Below are 25,175 nucleotides of genomic sequence, written 5' to 3'. Positions count from 1 at the left end.
ATGAGATAGGTTATTTTAGGCCTCAGGATCACCGTCCTGTAGCATTTGACAGTTCGTCGATAGCGCTCACGAGCTCTGAGTTATGACCCTCGAAGGATCGACCTCAAAATGCACTTAGAGCACCTTGAAGACTCCTCGGTACGGGGTGGCCGCAAATGATGGATGGTCTTTGTGGCCAGAACAAGGGTGTAACTAGGGTTCAAACGCCCATCCGGAGCTAATGGCACTGACGATTCGATGCCAAGATCAGCAGTTTCAAAGTTACGTTGTGGTGCACCTATGAACTGAGGCACACTACGAGTTTCAGCATCGAGCGAGATCGCTGTGCTGAATCCAAATAGAATGTGATCTCTCGAAAATGAGATAGGTTATTTTAGGCCTCAGGATCACCATCCTATAGCATTTGACAGTTCATCGATAGCCCTCACGAGCTCTGAGTTATGACCCTCGAAAGATTGACCTCAAAATGCACTTAGAGCACCTTGGAGACTCCTCGGTACGGGGTGGCCGCAAATGATGGATGGTCTTCATGGCTAGAACAAGGGTGTGACTAGGGTTCACCCACCCATCCGGAGCTAATGGCACTGACGATTCGATGCCAAGATCAGCGATTTCAAAGTTACGCTGTGGTGCACCTATGAACTGAGGCACACTGCGAGTTTTGGCATCGAGCGAGATCGCTGTGCTGAATCCAAATGGAATGTGATCTCTCAAAAATGAGATAGGTTATTTTAGGCCTCACGATCATCATCCTGTAGCATTTGACAGTTCATCAATAGCCCTCACGAGCTCTGAGTTATGACCCTCGAAAGATCGACCTCCAAATGCACTTAGAGCACCTTGGAGACTCCTCGGTACAGGGTGGCCGCAAATGATGGATGATTGTTTGAAGACTACTCCATGTGTCACTATCTTTCTTGGAAAAAAAATTGCTTTTGAACATCAAGCTTGCAATATTATCAATTATTGTCAAACTTTTTCAACCAAGTCAAAATGTCAAATGCAAATATTTGTTTGCATTTTTTGCTAAGGGGAGTTTCATAAATTGACTTTGATTTTCTATGTCTCCAGTGCTTGAACATACTTAAAATGGCTCTTTGGTCTTAGAGCTATTGGTATTTTCTAACTTCATGGTCTATGATATGCATACTAAGAATTTCTTTCACTAAATGGTTTCCTTGATCTATTGACTACACTTAAATTTGTTCACTTGTCATCTCTCTTTCTATATGTTCAATACAAAGAGCTAGAAGAGACAAATAATCTTTCTTACCTTCATCTCTCTAAGCACATGATAGAAATCAATTCTAAACTTGAGAAAAGGTTAGAGGAGAATATTGCATTCTTAAATTAATCTCCCTTAAGACCTTTACATACACACGGGGCATTCTTAAATTAATCTCCATGGAAGAAAATTTCATAAAACTAAAGATTCCATAGTGTTGAAACATAAAATCCAAGATCTCATTTATGATGGGATTGTTGATACCTCTAATGACTCATCCACTCATAGCCTTCATATCCAACTTCATATCATGTCAGTATGCATGTGATATCTTGCTTATTGGCTTTAATTTCTTATCCTACATGCTATCTTCTTTCATGGATTTTATGGCTTATCCCAAATGTGCTTCATACAACTTTTCAATATGAAAGTCTTTCAAAACATTATACAATATTATGACTCTTTATGCTTTCAAATGCTATGATTGGTTGAAAAATGGAAGAAATCAAGTATTCTAATTGTTCATCCATACTTTATGGATTTTTCTTATTTGATTAGTTTGATAAAAATAGTTTTAATAATCATAATGTCAGCTTTATGTCAAATAAGGAAAAAACCAAATTTGTAATAAGATATCCGCATGCAATTATCTTTCATATAGTTATAAATGCTCTTAAAATTGTCGTTATAGCCTTGTATCACATGCAAATATGATTTGGAAGAACTTGTTCAATATCTTCCTCTTATAATTCCTTACAAAGAACCTACCAAAATACAAAAACCATATACAAAAAACTACACATTTTACATCATAATACATCATAAATTTTAGAAATTCTCCCCAATACCACCCCCCTCCAACTCTTCATGATGTACCTACATTCCAATATCATACAAAAATTAGTAACTTATTGTATTAAACAAGATAATCATCAATTCATTAAATCATTATGAAGAAAATAACATAAGAAGTATATATACCTAGTCAAGTATTCCAATAGGGTCCTCTCTCTGTTTTAGGGTCTCCAACAAGGCTTCATGATCAGCATTAGCAATAGTAAAAAGTTCTTTTACTTTTGGTCTTCCTTGATACTTCAATAACTTTACATTTGTTGCTATAATAAGATGCGAATATATGAGAATTACTTTTTGCTTCTGATAGTCTTCGAATGCAGGAATTCCGTTCCTTCTAAGCATGTATGTCTGCAGCCATGTTCCAGGAACAACCACTAAACCAGTAGGATACGTGAATCCATCATCATCTGTAATCGGTTGTGCAAGTTTTTGTTTTCCTCTTACACAACGTGCTAACCAATAATCGGATTTTTCATCATTCCCTTGTGGTGCAACCAATGCAAAGACATGTCCTGGCTGAAGTAGATCTGATAGATGATTATGCTCAAGTGAACTTTCCATGTCATCATTCTTGATAGAGGGTATGATAGACAATGGAGTAAGATAATGTGGAGCCCATGTGTCCACCCACTCACTTGACTCACAGTGATCCCAATCACACTGAAAACAAGTACGACAAAAAAAAGCTAGTTGTCGTGTCCAAATGGTCCATGTACTAGAATTAGAGCTCTGAAATGAATACATTTTGGATGAGTTTGTCACTGTAGCACAATCTGATCTATCACCTATGGACCCTTCCTCAACCAACCAAAAGAACCTGCATACCATTGAATTAAGAGTCCCCCCCTGTGATAATGCTAAACTACACCAATCAACAATGCTACGAGCATCAAGAAGCTCTGTTGTTGAAATTTTCAGTTGCTCCTTAACTAGAGCTCTCTTCACACATGCCCCTGCTCCATCATGTTCCCCTTTTCCATGGCCAGACTCAAAAAAACTCCAAATATGAGGGACCCCTCTCTCTGCGTGCATCCTACACAACCAATAAAACATGCGAGCATTCTTGAATTGACCTGTACAGTTATCTGACCAAATGATATGTCTATCCATAGCAATTGCATGCTTGTGTAAGAAATAAAAAAAATTATCGAAACAATGTTGCACAAACTCGTCAGAGTGAGATCTATCATCACTCATATAAAAATGATACTCTCTAATAATCTTTCGATTATCTTCCGCACTATCAGGGGCATGTCTATATGTTATGTGAACAAAAATTGCAATCTGAATAGAGTTGTAATACTGAGATTGTGTCTCATTTTGAGGTTGCAATGTGTAGTTCTCAGCAAAATCAACAACTAATATAATAGTGCCAATGGGAAAAGTCTCCTTACACGTTCTAAATTATTGATCCAACCACTGAGACCTATGACTATGTCTTGCATACTTGTAAAAAAGATTTGCCTTGAAATCTAAAATAAAATTAGCCACATTGATATCTTTTCCAACCAATTCACATCTAGGGCTCTCACTCCCACTCTTCAATGTGTATTTCACCATTTCATAGACCCTTTTTTTCACTATTGTCTTTCCAAGATCTTGTTCACACCCCTCATGGAAACATGTGTCAAACTTGGATAAGCCACCACATTCTGAACACTTCTCATTTAAGCAAGCATTTTTATAAAAGGAACAACCATCAAATCTACGACATAAGAGTTGATCTAACAAGTCTCTTGATGATTTTGGAAGCCCACTAGCCCCACAATCCTCCAACATTTCTTTACTATGCAAAGTAGAATGGATGGAGCATAATAGTTCATGGTGCATAGAAAACTCAACATGATATTTGCAACAACATGTATTTCAAATTTTGAGTGGCACACAATAAAATGGCTTCAAAGATTCAAAAGCCCTTTGTGATATATGAACACTTGGATGAATCTCTCTAAATTGTTTGAACAACATAGTTTGACTTACCTCCAAATAGTGTTTAGGATGTGGCGTGCGGTCTCTGATGCCAATTCTCAACTTTAAGACATCTTTAGCATTGGGTGATACTCGTGAGTTAGAGTGCCAAAATTGTATAATTTCTTCCTTCACATTGTCGGATAGCTTCTTATCAAAACGTGGAAGTCTCCCACCAAATGCCCATGTTTTATTTTGAAGAGGATCATCAATTTTCTCTCGTCAACTAAGTGCTCTTCTCAAAGTAGTACGATTTAGATTCAAATCAATACAAGCTTGTCTCATATATCTACCCTTTCTCAAATGATGACTTACCAAAGAGGTTGTAATAACCCTTCGAGCAGCTCTATTATCCTTCTCTCTGCTATTTTTGCCAACGCTATTGAGAGCACTAAAAAGATTCTTCACAATAATGGCATTTCTTTCCAACTTTTTATTGACACAAATTTTAAATTTGGAAAGCATAGGTCTCATCTTTTGCATCTTTAATAAGTGCATGAAAAGCTGACATTGCTCTACCACTGTCTTGTTGCCAAAAAACATCTGATATAGTCTTGAAGCCCATAACCGAATGGTTCTTTCTGATTTTTTTCCTTCCAAACTAGTCATAATCGTTTCATCAATTTCAATTATCCATTTTGGTGTTTTAGAACCTTCATGTCAATTATAATTAGGAGATATGTAAGGTTCTTGCGCATTAAGTTCCTGTGCATTGTCATCTTTGACATGGTCAATTATGCAATTTGGATTATGACTTGGTGGCATTTCTTCTTCAAAATTTTCAATCTCTACATTTTCAATTTTTGCATTATCATTTTCAATAGGTACATTTTCATTCCCCAACTGTACATTTTCATTATCTGACTCTATGATTTCACCTTCTATTAATTCATCGTCAACTTGATTGATATTTAGCATACCTTGTCTTTTTTTTTGGTGTTTCATTTTGTCCTTTTCCCTATATGCTGCAATGTCTTCATTAGATATCTTCCTTTTACGTTTATTCTTTCGACGACTGCTGCTCCCCATTCAGATGACAAATTCGAACACCTAAGGTTATATTTTTGAATTCTTTTCGATTGGTTGGGCCCCAAAACACGACTTTTTACAAATCTTGTGAAAAAAGAGGTAAAAAAGTAATGTTGTCGGGTCTGTAGGGACAGTCAAATATTTGAAATTGATGCCAGTATAATCGGATATCCGATATAGGAAGAGGACTTTTGGGGAGAAAACTTGCTAAGGTTTCCCTCCTTTGCCACAATAATATTAATATTATGAAAATATTTGGAGGCAAACGACTTTAATTTATAACTAAGTTAATAGTATATTAGTATTAGTATAAAATATAAATAATATTAATATAAAATAGTATTAATATACCTATAGTATCAATATTATTATTATAACTATAATAGTATTAATATTATTAATATAGATATAATAGTGTAAATATATAGTGTTTATTTATATTAAGCTACAATATATAGTATTAATATATATTATTATTATAGCTATAATAGTATTATTATTATTACTATACATATAATAATATTAATATTTAGTGTATATTTATATTATAATTATTATCCTAAAATAGTATAAATAGTATATCCTAAAATATTACGTTATATATACTAAAATATTACGTTATTATATAGATATATTAATAACATATATATTAATATAATAATATTTATAATATATATTATATTTAATAAAAATATTACGTTGTTATATATATATTATATTATTATACATATTAATATAATAATATATAATACAAAGAGGGTCATCATTTAATGGCTCAAAGGGGGTCATAGGTCACCCTATGACCCCCTTTGACCCATATGAACGACTCGACTATGTCCCTAGGGGTCCTAGGACCCCTAGGGACATACGTCGTCATTTAATGGATCAAAGGGGGTCATAGGTCACCCTATGACCCCCTTTGACTCATATGAACGATTCAAATATGTCCCTAGGGGTCCTAGGACCCCTAGGGACATATGTCGTCATTTAATGGGTCAAAGAGGGTCATAGGTCACCCTATGACCCCCTTTGACCCATATTACCCATCCGAATATGTCCCTTGGGGTCCAACGACCCCTATGGACATATGTCGTCGTTTAATGGGTTAAAGAGGTGACCTATGACCCCCTTTGACCCATAATATCCATTTGAATATGTCCTTAGGGGTCCTAGGACCCCTAGAGACATATGTCGTCGTTTAATGGGTCAAAGAGGGTCATAGGTCACCCTATGACCCCCTTTGACCCATATTACCCATTCAAATATGTCCCTAGGGGTCCTAGGACCCCTAGAGACATATCTCATCGTTTAATGGGTCACAGAGGGTCATAGGTCACCCTATGATCCCCTTTGACCCATATTACCCATTCGAATATGTCCCTAGGGGTCTTAGGACCCCTAGAGACTATATCATCGTTTAATGGGTCAAAGAGGGTCATAGGTCACCCTATGACCCCCTTTGACCCATATTACCCATAAAAATATGTCCCTAGGAGTCCTAGGACCCCTAGAGACATATATGGTCGTTTAATAGGTCAAAGGGGGTCATAGGTCACCCTATGACCCCCTTTGACCCATATGAACGATTGGAATATGTCCCTAGGGTCTTAGGACCCCTAGGGACATATGTTGTCATTTAATGCGTCAAAGAGGGTCATAGGTCACCCTATGACCCCCTTTGACCCATATGAATGATTGGAATATGTCCCTAGGGTCCTAGAACCCCTAGGGACATATGTCGTCGTTTAATGGGTCAAAGAGGGTCATAGGTCACCCTATGAGCCAATTTGACCCATATTACCCATTCGAATATGTCCCTTGGGGTTCGAGGACCCCTAGGGACATATGTCGTCGTTTAATGGGTCAAAGAGGGTCATAGGTCACCCTATGACCCCCTTTGACCCATATTACCCATTCGAATATGTCCCTAGGGGTCTTAGGACCCCTAGAGACATATATTGTCGTTTCATGCGTCAAGAGGGTCATAGATCACCCTATGACCCCCTTTGACCCATATGAACGATTCGAATATGTTCCTAGGGGTCCTAGGACCCTTAGAGACATATGTCATCGTTTAATGGGTCAAAGAGGGTCATAGGTTACCCTATGACCCCATTTGACCCATATTACCCATTTGAATATGTCCCTAGGGGTCCTAGGACCCTTAGCGACATATGTCATCGTTTAATGGGTGAAAGAGAGTCATAGGTCACCTTATGACCCCCTTTGACCCATATTACCCATTCGAATATGTCCCTAGGGGTCCGAGGACCCCTAGAGACATATGTCATCGTTTAATGGGTCAAGAGGGTCATAGGTCACCCTATGACCCCCTTTGACTCATATGAACGATTCAAATATGTCGCTAGGGGTCCTAGGACCCCTAGGGACATATGTTGTCGTTTAATGGGTCAAAGGGGGTCATAGGTCACCCTATGACCCCCTTTGACCCATATGAATGATTGGAATATGTCCCTAGGGTCCTAGGACCCCTAGAGACATATGTCGTCATTTAATGGATCAAAGAGGGTCATAGGTCACCCTATGACCCCATTTGACCCATATTACCCATTCGAATATGTCCCTTGGAGTCCGAGGACCCCTAGGGACATATGTCGTCGTTTAATGGGTCAAAGAGGGTCATAGGGGTGACCTATGACCCCCTTTGACCCATAATACCCATTCGAATATGTCCCCAGGGGTCCTAGGACCCCTAGAGACATATTTCGTCATTTAATGGGTCAAAGGGGATTATAGGTCACCCTATGACCCCCTTTGACCCATATTAGCCATTCGAATATGTCCCTAGTGGTCCTAGGACCCCTAATGACATATCTCGTCGTTTAATGGGTCAGAGAGGGTCATAGGTCACCCTAGGACCCCCTTTGACCCATATTACCCATTCGAATATGTCCCTAGGCGTCCTAGAACCCCTAGAGACATATATCATCGTTTACTGGGTCAAAGAGGGTCATAGGTCACCCTATGACCCCCTTTGACACATATGTACGATTCGAATATGTCCCTAGGGGTCCTAGGACCCCTAGAGACATATGTCATCATTTAAAGGGTCAAAGAGGGTCATAAGTTACCCTATGATCCCATTTGACCAATATTATCCATTCGAATATGTCCCTAGGGGTCCTAGGACCCCTAAGGACATATGTCGTCGTTTAATGCATCAAAGGGGGTCATAGGTCACCCTATGACCCCCTTTGACTCATATGAACAATTCAAATATGTCCCTAGGGGTCCTAGGACCCCTAAGGACATATGTTGTCGTTTAGTGACCTATGACCCCCTTTGACCCATATGAACAATTGAAATATGTCCATAGGGTCCTAGGACCCCTAGTGACATATGTCGTTGTTTAATGGGTCAAAGAGGGTCATAGGTCACCCTATTACCCCATTTGACCCATATTACCCATTCAAATATGTCCCTTGGGGTTTGAGGACCCCTAGGGACATATGTCGTCGTTTAATGGGTCAAAGAGGGTCATAGGTCACTCTATGACCCCCTTTGACCCATATTACCCATTCGAATATGTCCCTAGGGGTCCTAGGACCCCTAGACACATATATCATCGTTTAATGTGTCAAGAGGGTCATAGGGTGACCTATGGACCCCTTTGACCCATATGAACGATTCGAATATGTCCCTAGGGGTCCTAGGACCCCTAGAGACATATGTCATTGTTTAATGGGTCAAAGAGGGTCATAGGTTACCCTATGACCCCATTTGACCCATATTACCCATTCGAATATGTCCTTAGGGGTCCTAGGACCCTTAGGGACATATGTCGTCATTTAATGGATCAAAGAGGGTCATAGGTCACCCTATGACCTCCTTTGACCCACATTACCCATTCGAATATGTCCCTATGGGTCCGAAGAACCCTAGAGACATATATCATCGTTTAATGGGTCAAGAGGGTCATAGCTCACCCTATGACCCCCTTTGACCCATATGAACGATTCGAATATGTCCCTAGGGGTCCTAGGACCCCTAGAGACATATGTCGTCGTTTAATGGGTCAAAGAGGGTCATAGGTTACCCTATGACCCCATTTGACCCATATTACCCATTCGAATATGTCCCTAGGGGTCCTAGGAGCCCTAGGGACATATGTCATCGTTTAATGGGTCAAAGCGGGTCATAGGTCACCCTATGACCCCCTTTGACTCATATGAATGATTCAAATATGTCCCTAGGGGTCCTAGGACCCCTAGGGACATATGTCATCATTTAATGGGTCAAAAGGGGTCATAGGTCCCCCTATGACCTCCTTTGACCCATATGAACCATTCGAATATGTCCCTAGGGTCCTAGAACCCCTAGGGACATATGTCTTCGTTTAATGGGTCAAAGAGGGTCATAGGTCACCCTATGACCCCCTTTGACCCATATTACCCATTCGAATATGTCCCTAGGGGTCCTAGGACCCCTAGAGACATATATCGTCGTTTAATGGGTCAAGAGGGTCATAGGGTGTTTGACCCATATGAACGATTCGAATATGTCCCTAGGGGTCCTAGGACCCCTAGAGACATATGTCATCATTTAATGGGTCAAAGAGGGTCATAGGTTTCCCTATGACCCCATTTGACCCATATTACTCATTCGAATATGTCCCTAGGGGTCATAGGACCCTTAGGGACATATGTCGTCGTTTAGTGGGTCAAAGGGGGTCATAGGTCACTCTACGATCCCCTTTGACTCATATGAACGATTCAAATATGTCCCTAGGGGTCCTAGGACCCCTAGGGACATATGTTGTCGTTTAATGAGTCAAAGGGGGTCATAGGTCACCCTATGACCTCCTTTGACCCATATGAACGATTTGAATATGTCCCTAGGGTCCTAGGACTCCTAGGGACATATGTCATTGTTTAATGGGTCAAAGAGGGTCATAGGTCACCCTATGACCCCCTTTGACCCATATTACCTATTCGAATATGTCCCTTGGGGCTCGAGGACCCATAGGGACATATGTCGTTTAATGGGTCAGAGAGGGTCATAGGTCATCCTGTGACCCCCTTTGACCCATATTACCCATTCGAATATGTTCCTAGGGGTCCTAGGACCCTTAGAGACATATATCGTCGTTTAATGGGTTAAGAGGGTCAGAGGTCACCCTATGACCCCCTTTGACCCATATGAACGATTCAGATATGTCCCTAGGGGTCCTAGGACCTCTAAAGACATATGTCATCATTTAATGGGTGAAAGAGGGTCATAGGTTACCCTATGACCCCATTTGACCCATATTACCCATTCGAATATGTCCCTAGAGGTCCTGGGACCCCTAGGGACATATTTCATCATTTAATGGGTCAAAGGGGGTCATAAGTCACCCTATGACCCCCTTTGACCCATATGAACAATTCAAATATGTCCCTAGGGTCCTAGGACCCCTAGGGACATATGTCGTCGTTTAATGGTTCAAAGAGGGTCATAGGTCACCCTATGACCCCCTTTGACCCATATTACCCATTCGAATATGTCTCTTGGGGTCCAAGGACTCCTAGGGACATATGTCATCGTTTAATGGGTCAAAGAGGGTCACAAGTCACCCTATGACCCCCTTTGACCCATATTACCTATTTGAATATGTCCCTAGGGGTCCTAGGACCCCTAGAGACATATATCGTCGTTTAATGGGTCAAGAGGGTCATAGGTCACTTTATGACCCCCTTTGACTCATATGTACGATTCGAATATGTCCCTAGGGGTCCTAGGACCCCTAGGGACATATGTCGTCGTTTAATGGGTCAAAGAGGGTCATAGGTCACCCTATGACCCCCTTTGACCCATATGAACGATTCGAATATGTCCCTAGGGGTCCGAGGACCCCTAGGGACATATGTCGTCGTTTAATGGGTCAAAGAGGGTCATAGGTCACCCTATGTCCCTCTTTGACCCATATGAACGATTCGAATATGTCCCTAGGGGTCTGAGGGTCATATGTCATCGTTTAATGGGTCAAAGAGGGTCATAGGTTACCCTATGACCCGATTTGACCCATATTACCCATTTGAATATGTCCCTAGGGGTCCTAGGACCCCTAGGGACATATGTCATCGTTTAATGGGTCAAAGGGGGTCATAGGCCACCCTATGACCCCCTTTGACCCATATGAACAATTCTAATATGTCCCTAGGGGTCCAAGGACCCCTAGAGAAATATGTTGTCGTTTGATGAGTCAGAGAGGGTCATAGGTCACCCTATGACCCCCTTTGACCCATATTACCCATTCGAATATGTCCCTAGGGGTCCTAGGACCCCTACAGACATATATCGTTGTTTAATGGGTCAAAGAGGGACATAGGTCACCCTATGACTCCCTTTGACCCATATGAACGATTGGAATATGTCCCTAGGGGTCCTAGGACCCCTAGGGACATATGTCGTCGTTTAATGGGTCAAAGAGGGTCATAGGTCACCCTATGACCTCCTTTAACCCATATTACCCATTCGAATATGTCCCTAGAGGTCCTAAGACCCCTAGGGACATATGTCGTCATTTAATGGGTCAAAGCGGGTCATAGGTCACCCTATGACCCCCTTTGACCCATATGAATGATTCGACTATGTCCCTGGGGGTCCTATGAATGATTCGACTATGTCCCTAGGGGTCCTAGGACCCCTAGGGACATATGTCATCATTTAATGGGTCAAAGGGGGTCATAGGTCACCCTATGACCCCCTTTGACCCATATGAACGATTCAACTATGTCCCTAGGGGTCCTAGGACCCCTAGGGACATATGTCATCGTTTAATGGGTCAAAGAGGGTCATAGGTCACCCTATGACCCCCTTTTACCCATAATACCCATTCGAATATGTCCCTAGGGGTCCTAAGACCCCTAGAGACATATGTCGTCATTTAATGGGTCAAAGGGGGTCATAGGTCACCCTATGACCCCCTTTGACCGATATGAACGATTCGGCTATGTCCTTGGGGGTCCTAGGGACATATGTCGTCATTTAACCTTTGACCCATTAAAGGACGAGATATGTCCGTAGGGGTCTTAGGACCCCTAGAGACATATATCGTCATTTAATGGGTCAAAGAGGGTTATAGGTCACCCTATGACCCCCTTTGACTCTTATATATTAATAATATACATATATATTAATAATATACATATATATTAATAATATACATATCAATATAATAATATATATATATATATACATATACATATTATATTATTATATTTAATGTAAATTTTACGTTATTATATAAATATATTAATAGCATACATATTAATATAATAATATTTATAATATATATTATATTTAATAAAAATATTACGTTGTTATATAAATATTATATTATTATACATATTAATATAATAATATATAATACATATTACATTTAATGAAAATATTACGTTATTGTATATATTAATAACATACATATTAATATAATAATATATAATACGTATTTTATATATATAAATTACGTTATTATATTTAGTAAAAATAATAATAATATATATTATATTTATAGATTGTAATAAGATTAACATAAGATATTATTATATATTACTAGATTATATCTTGTATGTTTACATTACGTTAATATATATATATATAATATATTAAAATATGCCTTTACATATTAATATAAGTGAAATAATTTAAAAATAAAAAACTAGAACGTTTAAATCGAATTTCTCTCCAAAATTTGAAGATTTTTGGAATTTGACTACCGAGCCATATCGGATATCCGATGTCAAATCGGATATCCGATTTTGAATCGGTTATCCGATCAGGCTTGGTATTTACTAAGCCTGCCCGGTCAACCCCAAAGACGTGTTTATAGAGAGTTTTAGTGATACTCAGACTTCGAATAGCCATCTGACAATGTTATTTTGATCGAAATTGAATGAAACGAAATGGGTTTTTTAATATCGCTCTCTAGATTCCATCAATATAATTTCTGTCAAATTCTGAGTTCGATAAGTATTTATTAGTTAATTATCAATGAAGATTATTGTAAAGTGTTGATTGACATACTGAATGAAAATAGCTATAACTTTCAAACGGTATAACATTTTTTAAATCTAAAAGTTGTGTCGCATTCTATACTTCGCCTAGTATAAGAAAAAAACAAAAAAAGAAAAATTTGATCAAATTTTCTATTAATTAGGGTGGTTAGACACGGAACTTTTTTTAATCCGAAAAAGTTTTGGTAGAAAATTCATATTTAATTATTTATTTGGAATAAAAATATAAAAAAATATGTGTCACATCCGAGCATGAGTCTAGTTTTCATATCTATAATTATATTAAAAAAATATTATGATTTGATTTTGATTAAGGTGGTCAGACATACACCTACTTTTTATTTTCGCCCTGAAATTTTCTTAGTACTGCATTAAAATTCAAACTTTTGACCAATCAATTAATTTTTTTTCCTGATAAGGCCTAGTAGTTTAGAAACTACATTCAATTTTTTACAAATTATTTTCTTACAACTTTTTGATATAAAGTCCATAACCACTTCAAAATTATGTGTCAAGTTGACATAAACCTAATTTGCTGATTTTTCACTGCCACTTAAGGCCATAGTTTGGTACACCATGATCTTGCACATACCCTAAACATAAATGCTCCATAGAGTAAACCTCATAAACATAATTTCCAATTTGAATCACAAGACATATCATAACATTCAACCACATAAATGGTATAACATAAATCTCACAAAAACCTCTGGTGTACATCCTAGGCTGGTCAACACCTAATCGACTCCAAAATCCAAAAACATCGATAATACAAGCAAAACAATATAGTCTCATAGTTTAGTTTGATTTGGAAACAAGTTAAACAATAAAGTTTTCAGTTTTGTCTCAACGTATATTTCAAGTAAATAAGTCTCAAAGATCTCCCTTACATATTAACCCGATCTTAGTTCGAATTTTACCCTAATTGATTTAAAGTCATTTTCCTAAAAATAATCCCAGGGTAATGATTTAAAGATAATACTTGTTCTCTTCCAAAGAAAATAATCTATAATTTTATTAGAAATTAGTGTTATGATAACCCAATTAAACAACTTTCGTTATTAATTAATTCTAATTAAATTAATTAAAATATAAAACATTCACGTCAATTCTAATTTCATCACTGATTAAATTAAAACTTAAATTAAATATTATCATAATTTAAATCAGTTGATTAATTAATAATTTGTTAAAACATAATAATATTAATAATTTCATTTAAAACATAATTTAAATTAATAATAATCTATTATTATTTTATAAATTAAAACTGAATATCTAATACATAACATATAATATTTCTTAAATTATAAATATTAATTAATGAATATTAATAATACTTCATTCATTACAACTTTAATATATATAATAAAATGCAATTTAAAATTGTTTGAGCAATTTAAAATCGCTGGAGGGCCTGAAAAACCCGTTGGCCATAATATTAGAGCCGTGCGGCTGCCTGTGTGACTGCAGGCTTGTCTGCTGCCGCTGACAGCAGTATTAACTGCTGCCGCGTGCAGCAGTCAACCTGCGCACGCACGACAGACAGGTAAGGTGGTGGGGTGGTCAAAACCCCCCCCACATATTATTATATTTTTTTATTAAAAAGTTTTGTAAAACATTTTTTTTTTTAATATAAAGAGTTTGGTTTATTTTATAAAATTTATGATTATATAAACTTTATTAAATAATTCCTATATATATATTTTAAGAACGTTTATGATATTAGCCTGATAGGAAGATAAATAAATAAATCGAACCCTTCGAATTTTCAATATAAGATTTTCATTTCCACTAACAAACCCTTTCTAAATTTAAATTTCTAAATTCCAATTTAATTCAAAAGCCCAGATCCCGATTTATTACCAATTTCTTTCAATTGCAGAATGAGGTTATTTAACTAGTTTTTCAATCCAGATTCACAGATGGAATCAAAAAGCATAAGATGTAGAACGAAGGGTGGCAAGATTCATACAACGGAATTTGAGAAATCAATTTTCAACAAGCATGAAGAAGACAGAGATCCGAAAATATTTCTACAATGGTTCACAAACCCTACCTTGATCTGATGCTAACAATTTGGTGAAACCCTTGCTAATACCAACCCTTCAAAGCTTCCAAAGATTTCTTTGTTCCCCTTCCAAAAGTGTGTTCCCTCAAACCTGTGTGTGCAATAATAACTCGAAAACCCCAAATATAGAATCTAATTACCTTTTAGGGTTTCTGTCTCCACAATCTCAAAAATTATAATTATTTTATTTAATTAATTCGTTCATGCACAATTAATTTTCTTTTTAAATTAAGATATTCTTTTATTATTCCTTCATGCACTTTAAGTGAATTATTAAATTGCTTTATTTTATTTTTCCACTTGACTTTGCTTTTAAAATTAATTTATTAACTTTTTAAATCTCATACACACTTTAAAATATCCTTATTAAGTTCACATATTTATCTTTTAATTAATTTTCTATATTTAATCTCATTCATGCAAACTAAAAACATTTTCATAATTTAATATCTTTTCACTTCTTAATTAATTTTTGAACGTTTAATTTGATAAATATTTATTAAATTAAATAACAATAATATTTAGCATTTATTTAAAAATGAACTCTAAATATATTATTATTAAATTAAATAAATATTATCACGTTCTAAATTTATTCTTAAAACTTTTATCTTTAATTCAATTCTTTATATTAATTAATTTCTCAATTAATTAAATACAATTAAATATTCAAAATATCATAATAATTTTCCATTAAATTAATTTATTAATTTAATCTTTTAATTAGACTTAATTAACAAAAAATTCATCAAAGACTCACAAAACAATATACGCACAAAAATACTCACGGGTTTTAAAAAGGGTAGACAGTCTGTTACGAGTCCTCCTTGCAGGACAAGTATTTTAGGCTTATGGCTAGGATTAGACCTGATCATTATCTTCTCATTCTCACCATTTGAGTATTTGTAATAGGGCACGCTCATCTTGGCAATTCAGGGAAGTCGATGCCCGGTACCTGCATCCTGCATAAAAGACGAGCATGTACATGTATATAATATATCTATACTGAACAGACAATGGTGGGGAGTGGTTCATCGTGTAGATCCTGACTAGCAGGTGACTACGACTCCCTCCCTTAACCACATCAAACACGTCAGACAGAAACATAAAATAAAAACGCACACCATACACATGCAAGCATGGGGTAAGTATAAAAATCACAAATCTAAGATCAAATGCATACATATAATAATGTATCTCTATCAATACAACATAATCATCATTAAAGACATAATGTTAACATTTTTATGAAAGAAACCACATTTACTAACTAGGAATCATTAAAATATCATTAACAACACATGAATGAAATCAACTAAGCAACAATAACTGATACATTTGTGATCAAAGTCATGAAATAATATCATAATATTACAAATCTAGTATCTCTAAAACTAATCAATGCATAAAATCAACCTAAAGAAAATTGACAATGATAACAGAAATGCGAACTAGGGGCAGGCACTACATCCACCCCCCCTAGAATTAGGCTTACTCCTGGAAGCCCATTACAAGAAACATGAATCAACTCAAAACTAAGGTTCACGATCGGGGCAATTGGTCACTCTATGACCATATTTTTCACAAAAGTAGCAATCTCCACTAAAGCCTTCCTGAGTTCCAGGTGTACACGACTGATCAAAACTACCAACACTAGCATCCTAACTATAATCTTGAGGAACTCGATCCAACCTATTGCGCATACTATGCTTCCAGTTGCGATAGTTCCCTGACTGTGAAGCACCACTGTTACCATGGAAGAACTTTCTTCCCAGCTTCTTCTGATTACCTTTAGAGAAGTTAGGAGAATTTCTAGAACTTCCAGCCCCTTGAGACTAGTTATCCCTCAATGCTCTTGATAAAGTGCCCCATTAGCCTGAACGCCTGGTAGGCCACCTTGGCCTGAAGTCACACTCACCTCAACCAAAGTAGCTCGCAACATAGCATCCTTAAGAGTTTTAGGTTGGAAATCCTTAACACCCCCAATGATGATAACATTAAGTCCTCTAATGAAATGTTGGACCATCAATGGTGAGCTATCACTAACTCCTGCATAAGACATAAGCTCGAAGAACTTACGCTCATACTCCACCACAGTCTTGGTACCCTGTCTCAAATCATGGAACTCATCCGCCCTCTGAAGTTGCCACTGCTCTGATAGAAATCGCTCATGGAAGTGTTCGAGGAACAACTCCCATGTAACAGTTTGCATATTTATCCCAAGTTTCTTCTCCTCTATATTCCACCAATTCATTGCTAAGTGGGTAATGGCATATCTTGCTTTGACATTGGAGTCAAAGTATTGCATGGAAAAACATCTATCTAGAGCAATCAACCAATTCTCAGCATCATATATAGTACCTTCTCCATTAAAAGGTTTGATCTTGACCTGTAATAGGTCCTTTATCTGGATGGACTGACTAGACTGCCTGTTGCTCTCTAGGATCCTCCCTCTAGGACTCATGGACCTATCTCTATCTCCATGCTCTGAATGATGAGCTCTATCCTACAAGGGTAGTCGTGCTAGGATCTCCTTGACCAAGTCTCTAGTGACCGGTCCTTCTATCTCAGCATCTTGCTTAACACTAGCATCCTCTCTAGCCTCTTCATGAATAGGGTCCCCTGAATGGCCCAAGGAAGGAATACAGTGACTAAATCTCCCATGACTTCTACCACGTCCTGAGCTACAACCCCTAGCAATGGATCTAGAACCAGAAGTCATCTCTCCTACAACACCCAAACACAACAACGACATCTAAGAATCGATCATAACCATAGGATCATAACATACTGACATAAAGCAATAATCCGAAAAGTTTTATAAGTTTTCTAGTTCCATGTTTAGAATCTGTATCATTTCAGAGTTTTTTGTTCAACAGTTTGGTTTCAAGTTTGATGTCAATATAAGTTTGTTGTTTAAATAAGTTGCAAGTTTACTAATTGCTCAAGTGATGGCGCACATAATGCCCAAAGTTCCCAATGTTGAAACTCAGGCTCTGATACCATATGTAACACCCCGCTCGGGAACCCAAGAGAAATAAACCTAACATGTTACAATGTTTACTGAACTATTTTTTTTTTTTGAAGTTTAAACAACATCAAGATAACATTAATGCGGAAGCAACATGAACATACACATCAAATACACATAATCAATTACAGATATAGTTTCAATTCCTCAAGAGTTCCTTTACGTTGAGTCACATTTAATAATTTTAAATTAATTATTTTAAGTTCCAAGTACAATGTCTCATGAACATAAAGAAATAACAAATACATAATCGCATAAGCAAACACATAAGTATACTAATACAATGAATGTACGTCCACTAAATAAAATCCACTGCACATGTCGCAGGATATGTGAAAATAGATGTTGTACAATAGAATACATGATAACATATATACATCATCTGAAAAGAAGTCTGTAAGATAAGAAATAAGAATGATAAAGGTACATCTTCTGCAACGAACATCCAACAGCTAGCAATGTGAAGGGGAAACCCAAATGGTAAGAAGACACTACCTCCTGACCGTGTGGTTACCTAGTCAGGCTTCCACTCCCATCGTGCAGGGAAGATAATGAACGATCCACATACGGCTATCAAACATAAAACATTCCTAGGTAAGGTACTCCTAATAGAAAAAACTACCTCAAAGGTCACACATGCTACTCAAGAAGATAAAATAATCCAAAAGTAAGAACACTCAAACCAATACCGACATCACATAACCAAACATCATACACGAACCAAGTATAAACCAAATACCAAGATCATAAGATAAAGTCAACGAAAGACAATCACCTCAAGTCAAAAGCCACATGTCAAAAGTACATCATCCATGAATCACCAATCTTCATCCATGAAAGTAAATAACCATAATAAACACATTCAACAATAGATACACCACCAACAATAATTACACCACCAGAGATACACAAATCTATAGAGGAGACTCAGGCTACATACTAGGGAGTGTCATCACATGGCTGCTTGAGTTACCCTGGACTGATCTCTTAATGGACCCCGGACCCTCAAGCGTTGAGTTACCCTGGACTGGTTACTCTGAACCCTGGACCCTCAACATCACACATATGGAAACTAGAAAGCCCTCTCAAGAAGACGAGGCACTCATCTTATTCCCATCCTTAGTCTATACAAGCACTAAAGGCATGGGTAGATCAAAAATCTCTAACTTATCTTTTTAGTGTGTTTCCCCCCCCTCCATAAATTTTAATTACTAGATTATCACTTATTACATAACTTGCATTAGGTTACCCTGGTACTGACCACTTTGGGTCCCAGACCCCAATGCAAGCCACTCCCAAGTCACGTACCTAGACAACCTCTCCTAAGAACATAAATCCATAGTTGTGTCCCATACCACAACACTCATAAAGATCAAACTCGGTTCCTTAACAGGCAACCTGATAACAAGATGGTTCTCCCAACCCAAGTAAACATAAATGCTCCACAGAGTAAACCTCATAAACATAATTTCCAATTTGAATCACAAGACATATCATAACATTTAGCCACATAAATGGTATAACATAAATCTCACAAAAACCTCTGGTGTACATTCTAGGCTGGTCAACACCTAATCGACTCCAAAATCCAAAAACATCGACAGTACAAGCAAAACAATACAGTCTCATAGTTTAGTTTGATTTGGAAACAAGTTAAACAATAAAGTTTTCAGTTTTGTCTGAACATATATTTCAAGTAAATAAGTCTCAAAGATCTCCCTTACATATTAACCCGATCTTAGTTCGAATTTTACCCTAATTGATTTAAAGTCATTTTCCTAAAAATAATCCCAGGGTAATGATTTAAAGATAATACTTGTTCTCTTCCAAAGAAAATAATCTATAATTTTATTAGAAATTAGTGTTATGATAACCCAATTAAACAACTTTCGTTATTAATTAATTCTAATTAAATTATATTTAATTAAATTAATTAAAATATAAAACATTCACATCAATTCTAATTTCGTCACTAATTAAATTAAAACTTAAATTAAATATTATCATAATTTAAATCAGTTGATTAATTAATAATTTGTTAAAACATAATAATATTAATAATTTCATATAAAACATAATTTAAATTAATAATAATAATCTGTTATTATTTTATAAATTAAAACTGAATATCTAATACATAACATATAATATTTCTTAAATAATAAATATTAATTAATGAATATTAATAATACTTCATTCATTACAACTTTAATAAATATAATAAAATGCAATTTAAAATTGTTTGAGCGATTTAAAATCGTTGGAGGGCCTGAAAAAGCCGCCGACCATAATATTAGAGCCATGTGGCTACCTACGTGACTGTAGGCTTGCCTGCTGCCGCGTGCAACAGTCAACCTACGCACACACGACAGACAGGTAAGGTGGTGGGGTGGTCAAACCCCCCCCCCCCCCCCACATATTATTATATATATTTTTTAAATTTATTTTTTTATTAAAAAGTTTTGTAAAACATTTTTTTTTTATATATAAAGAGTTTGGTTTATTTTATAAAATTTATGATTGTATAAACTTTATTAAATAATTCTTATATATATTTTAAGAACATTTACGATATTAGCCTGATAGGAAGATAAATAAATAAATCAAACCCTTCGAATTTTCAATATAAGATTTTCATTTCCACTAACAAACCCTTTCTAAATTTAAATTTCTAAATTTCAATTTAATTCAAAAGCCTAGATCCCGATTTATTACCAATTTCTTCCAATTGCAGAACGGGGTTATTTAACTAGTTTTTCAATCCGGATTCACAGATGGAATCAAAAAGCACAAGATGTAGAACGAAGGGTGGCAAGATTCATACAACGGAATTTGAGAAATCAATTTTCAACAAGCACGAAGAAGACAGAGATCCGAAAATATATCTACAATGGTTCACAAACCCTACCTTGATCTGATGCTAACAATTTGGTGAAACCCTTGCTAATACCAACCCTTCAAAGCTTCCAAAGATTTCTTTGTTCCCCTTACAAAAGTGTGTTCCCTCAAACCTGTGTGTGCAATAATGACCCGAAAACCCCTAATATAGAATCTAATTACCTTTTAGGGTTTCTATCTCCACAATCTCAAAAATTATAATTATTTTATTTAATTAATTCGTTCATGCACAATTAATTTTCTTTTTAAATTAAGATATTCTTTTATTATTCCTTCATGCACTTTAAGTGAATTATTAAATTGCTTTATTTTATTTTTCCACTTGACTTTGCTTTTAAAATTAATTTATTAACTTTTTAAATCTCATGCACACTTTAAAATATCCTTATTAAGTTCACATATTTATATTTTAATTAATTTTCTATATTTTAATCTCATTCATGCGAACTAAAAACATTTTCATAATTTAATATCTTTTCACTTCTTAATTAATTTTTGAACATTTAACTTGATAAATATTTATTAAATTAAATAACAATAATATTTAGCATTTATTTAAAAATGAACTCTAAATATATTATTATTAAATTAAATCAATATTATCACGTTCTAAATTTATTCTTAAAACTTTTATCTTCAATTCAATTCTTTATATTTAATTAACTTCTCAATTAATTAAATATAATTAAATATTCAAAATATCATAATAATTTTCCATTAAATTAATTTATTAATTTAATCTTTTAATTAGACTTAATTAATAGAAAATTCATCAAAGTGTCACAAAACAACATACGCACAAAAATAGTCACGAGTTTTAAAAAGGGTAGACAGCCTGTTACGAGTCCTCCTTGCAGGACAAGTCTTTTAGGCTTATGGCTAGGATTGGACTTGATCATTATCTGCCCATTCTCACCATTTGGGTATTTGTAATAGGGCACGCTCATCCTGGCAATTCAGGGAGGTCGATGCCCGGTACCTGCATCCTGCATAAAAGATGAGCATGTACATGTATATAATATATCTAAACTAAATAGACAATGGTGGGGAGTGGTTCATTGTGTAGATCCTGACTAGCAGGTGACTACGACTCCCTCCCTTAACCACATCAAACACGTAAGACAGAAAGATAAAATAAACACGCACACCATACACATGCAAGCATGGGGTAAGTATACAAATCACAAATCTAAGATCAAATGTGTACATATAATAATGCATCTCTATCAATACAACATAATCATCATTAAAAACATCATGTTAACATTTTTATGAAAGAAACCACATTTACTAACTAGGAATCATTAAAATATCATTAACAACACATGAATGAAATCAACTAAGCAACAATAACTGATACATTTGTGATCAAAGTCATGAAATAATATCATAATATTACAAATCTAGTATCTCTAAAACTAATCAATGCATAAAATCAACCTAAAGCAAATTGACAATGATAACAGAAATGTGAACTAGGGGCAGGTACTACATAAATCAAAAAGACAAATCCTTAAACTATATATTATTCTTGATAAATGATTAAGTAATGCTTATCAAATAGTTGAATTTTATTATCTTGATTTGAGAATATATATATACACACACACACACACACACATACATATATATACATATATGTGTATGTGTATGTGTATGTGTATGTGTATGTGTATGTGTATGTATATGTATATATATGTATATATATATATATATATGTATACATACATACATACATATATATGTGTATGTATATGTATACATATATGTATGTATGTATGAATATGTATATATATAAATATATATACATATATATATATGCATATACATACATGTATATATATGTATATATATATATATACATTATATATATACATATATTTATACATATATATGTATATGTATATATATAAATATATATGTATACATATACATGTATATATATGTATATATATGTATATACATACATATACATGTATATGTATAGATACATACATATCTATGTATATATATACATACATATGTATGTATACATATACATGTATATGTATATATACATATATATATATATATATGTATATGTATATATACATAGATATGTATGTATCTATACATATGTATATATACATATATATAGATGTATGTATATATATGTATGTATACATATATATATAGATACATATACATACATACATGCATGTATATATGTGTATATATATATGTATATATGTATATACATAATATATATAGACATATATATATGTATATATATGTATATATGTATATATGTATATATGTATATATGTATATACATATATACATATAAATATATATACATATATATACATATATACGTATACATATATATATGTATATCTATATGTATGTATATATATCTATATGTATGTATATATACATATACATATATACATATATATATGTATATATATATATATATATGTATATACGTATATGTATATACGTATATACATATATATATATATACATATATATATGTATATATGTATATGTATATATACATATATATACATATATATACATATATATGTATATATATTTATATATGTATATGTATATATATGTATATACATATATACATATATATGTATGTATATATACATATACACATATATACATATATATATTTATATACACATATATATATACACATATACACACACACATATATGTACACACACACACATATTAGATTATATGTGAAACAATTGTGACTAAATGAAAATGAAAGAGATACACACAATTCTATGAGTAAATTTAGCATGCCTGATGGATAAAGTAATTTATTTGTTGTTATTGTTTTAGATTGGTTAGTTTGTTTCTGTGTTTGTTTTTATTTATTTTTTTAATTTATTTTTAAGTAAGACAACAAATGATTATCATTATCATTTGTTTTAATGGGTTTTAAGTTAAGTTTATTAAATTGTAAAATAATTTAATTGAAAATAATTTATTTTATAAGTTTATATTACTTATATAATTGTGCTTGTGATATTTTCAAAAATGTTTAAGGCTTTTGTGGAGGGGAGGATTTATGCTACTTCTATTCAATGGAAGCATATGTCAAATTGAGTACTGCATGACAACCATGGCTAGTATCATAAGGACGATGCATGGAGGCATCAAGATATAGTAGAGGAGCTATTGTGTGGTTTCACAAGAGGCAAGTTTTGTGTATAATGATAATTGTTGATGAAATAGCACAAACTAGAGTAGCAAAAATATGAGAAACCTAGACAACCTAAGGTTTATAATAAACTTGGGGACAATATCCAAAGCTACAAAAATGAAGATGACAATGATCACACTCCCTTTGAGGAAGAAAATGGACCCTCATGGAATGGTGGAGAGATTTGGTTTGGGCTATTTAGAGATACAAATGTTGAAACATAAGCATATTTTACAAAGTCATCAAATCAAAGGCTAAAATTTTATTTTCATGGAGATCTAGTTTGAGATGCAGTAGAAAATGAATTTCTTTTTTCAAAGATGGGTCTAATTGAAAGAATTAAGGGCTTCTGGCCAAACCTTAGGGAACTACACAAATGGATAGAAGAATTTGGGAAGCACATTCTAGATGGGGATTTTCAAAAATATCTTGGGGCTTGTGATTTTCTTTTGTTCATTTTTGACAATGAGAAAAGCATAAAGAGTTTGATTCAAGATTCATTGAGATGCTTGAATGATTCAAATGACATTTTTTATTACTAGTATCATAGCTGATAGAGGTTAGATGCTCCATTGGGGTGAATGCACCAAGTTGTGGTACCAAAAAGATGACACACAACTAAAATTTCTAAAATTTTAAAAGCGTGTATGCACTATAGTGTGCATTTTTTTTAGAAAACTCTATAAATGGGTTGTGAACCTGAGGCCCATACCATTTTCTCTTATTTATTTGTGTTGGTTTCTTCTTTCCCCTCAACAGTGCCCACAGAGTTTGTGGAAGTTGAAGAATTTTCTCACTCTCCTCGTTAAAATGCCTCCTTGTCACTCGAGATCAAGATCAAGATCGTTAAGTATGTTTTCTACTCTTCTTTC

The sequence above is a fragment of the Cupressus sempervirens genome, chromosome 9, assembly GCF_028749045.1.
Source record: "Cupressus sempervirens isolate cs-2001-9-10 chromosome 9, ASM2874904v1, whole genome shotgun sequence".
In the NCBI taxonomy this organism is placed as follows: Eukaryota; Viridiplantae; Streptophyta; class Pinopsida; order Cupressales; family Cupressaceae; genus Cupressus; species Cupressus sempervirens.
Note: the sequence above shows the minus strand (reverse complement) of the source record.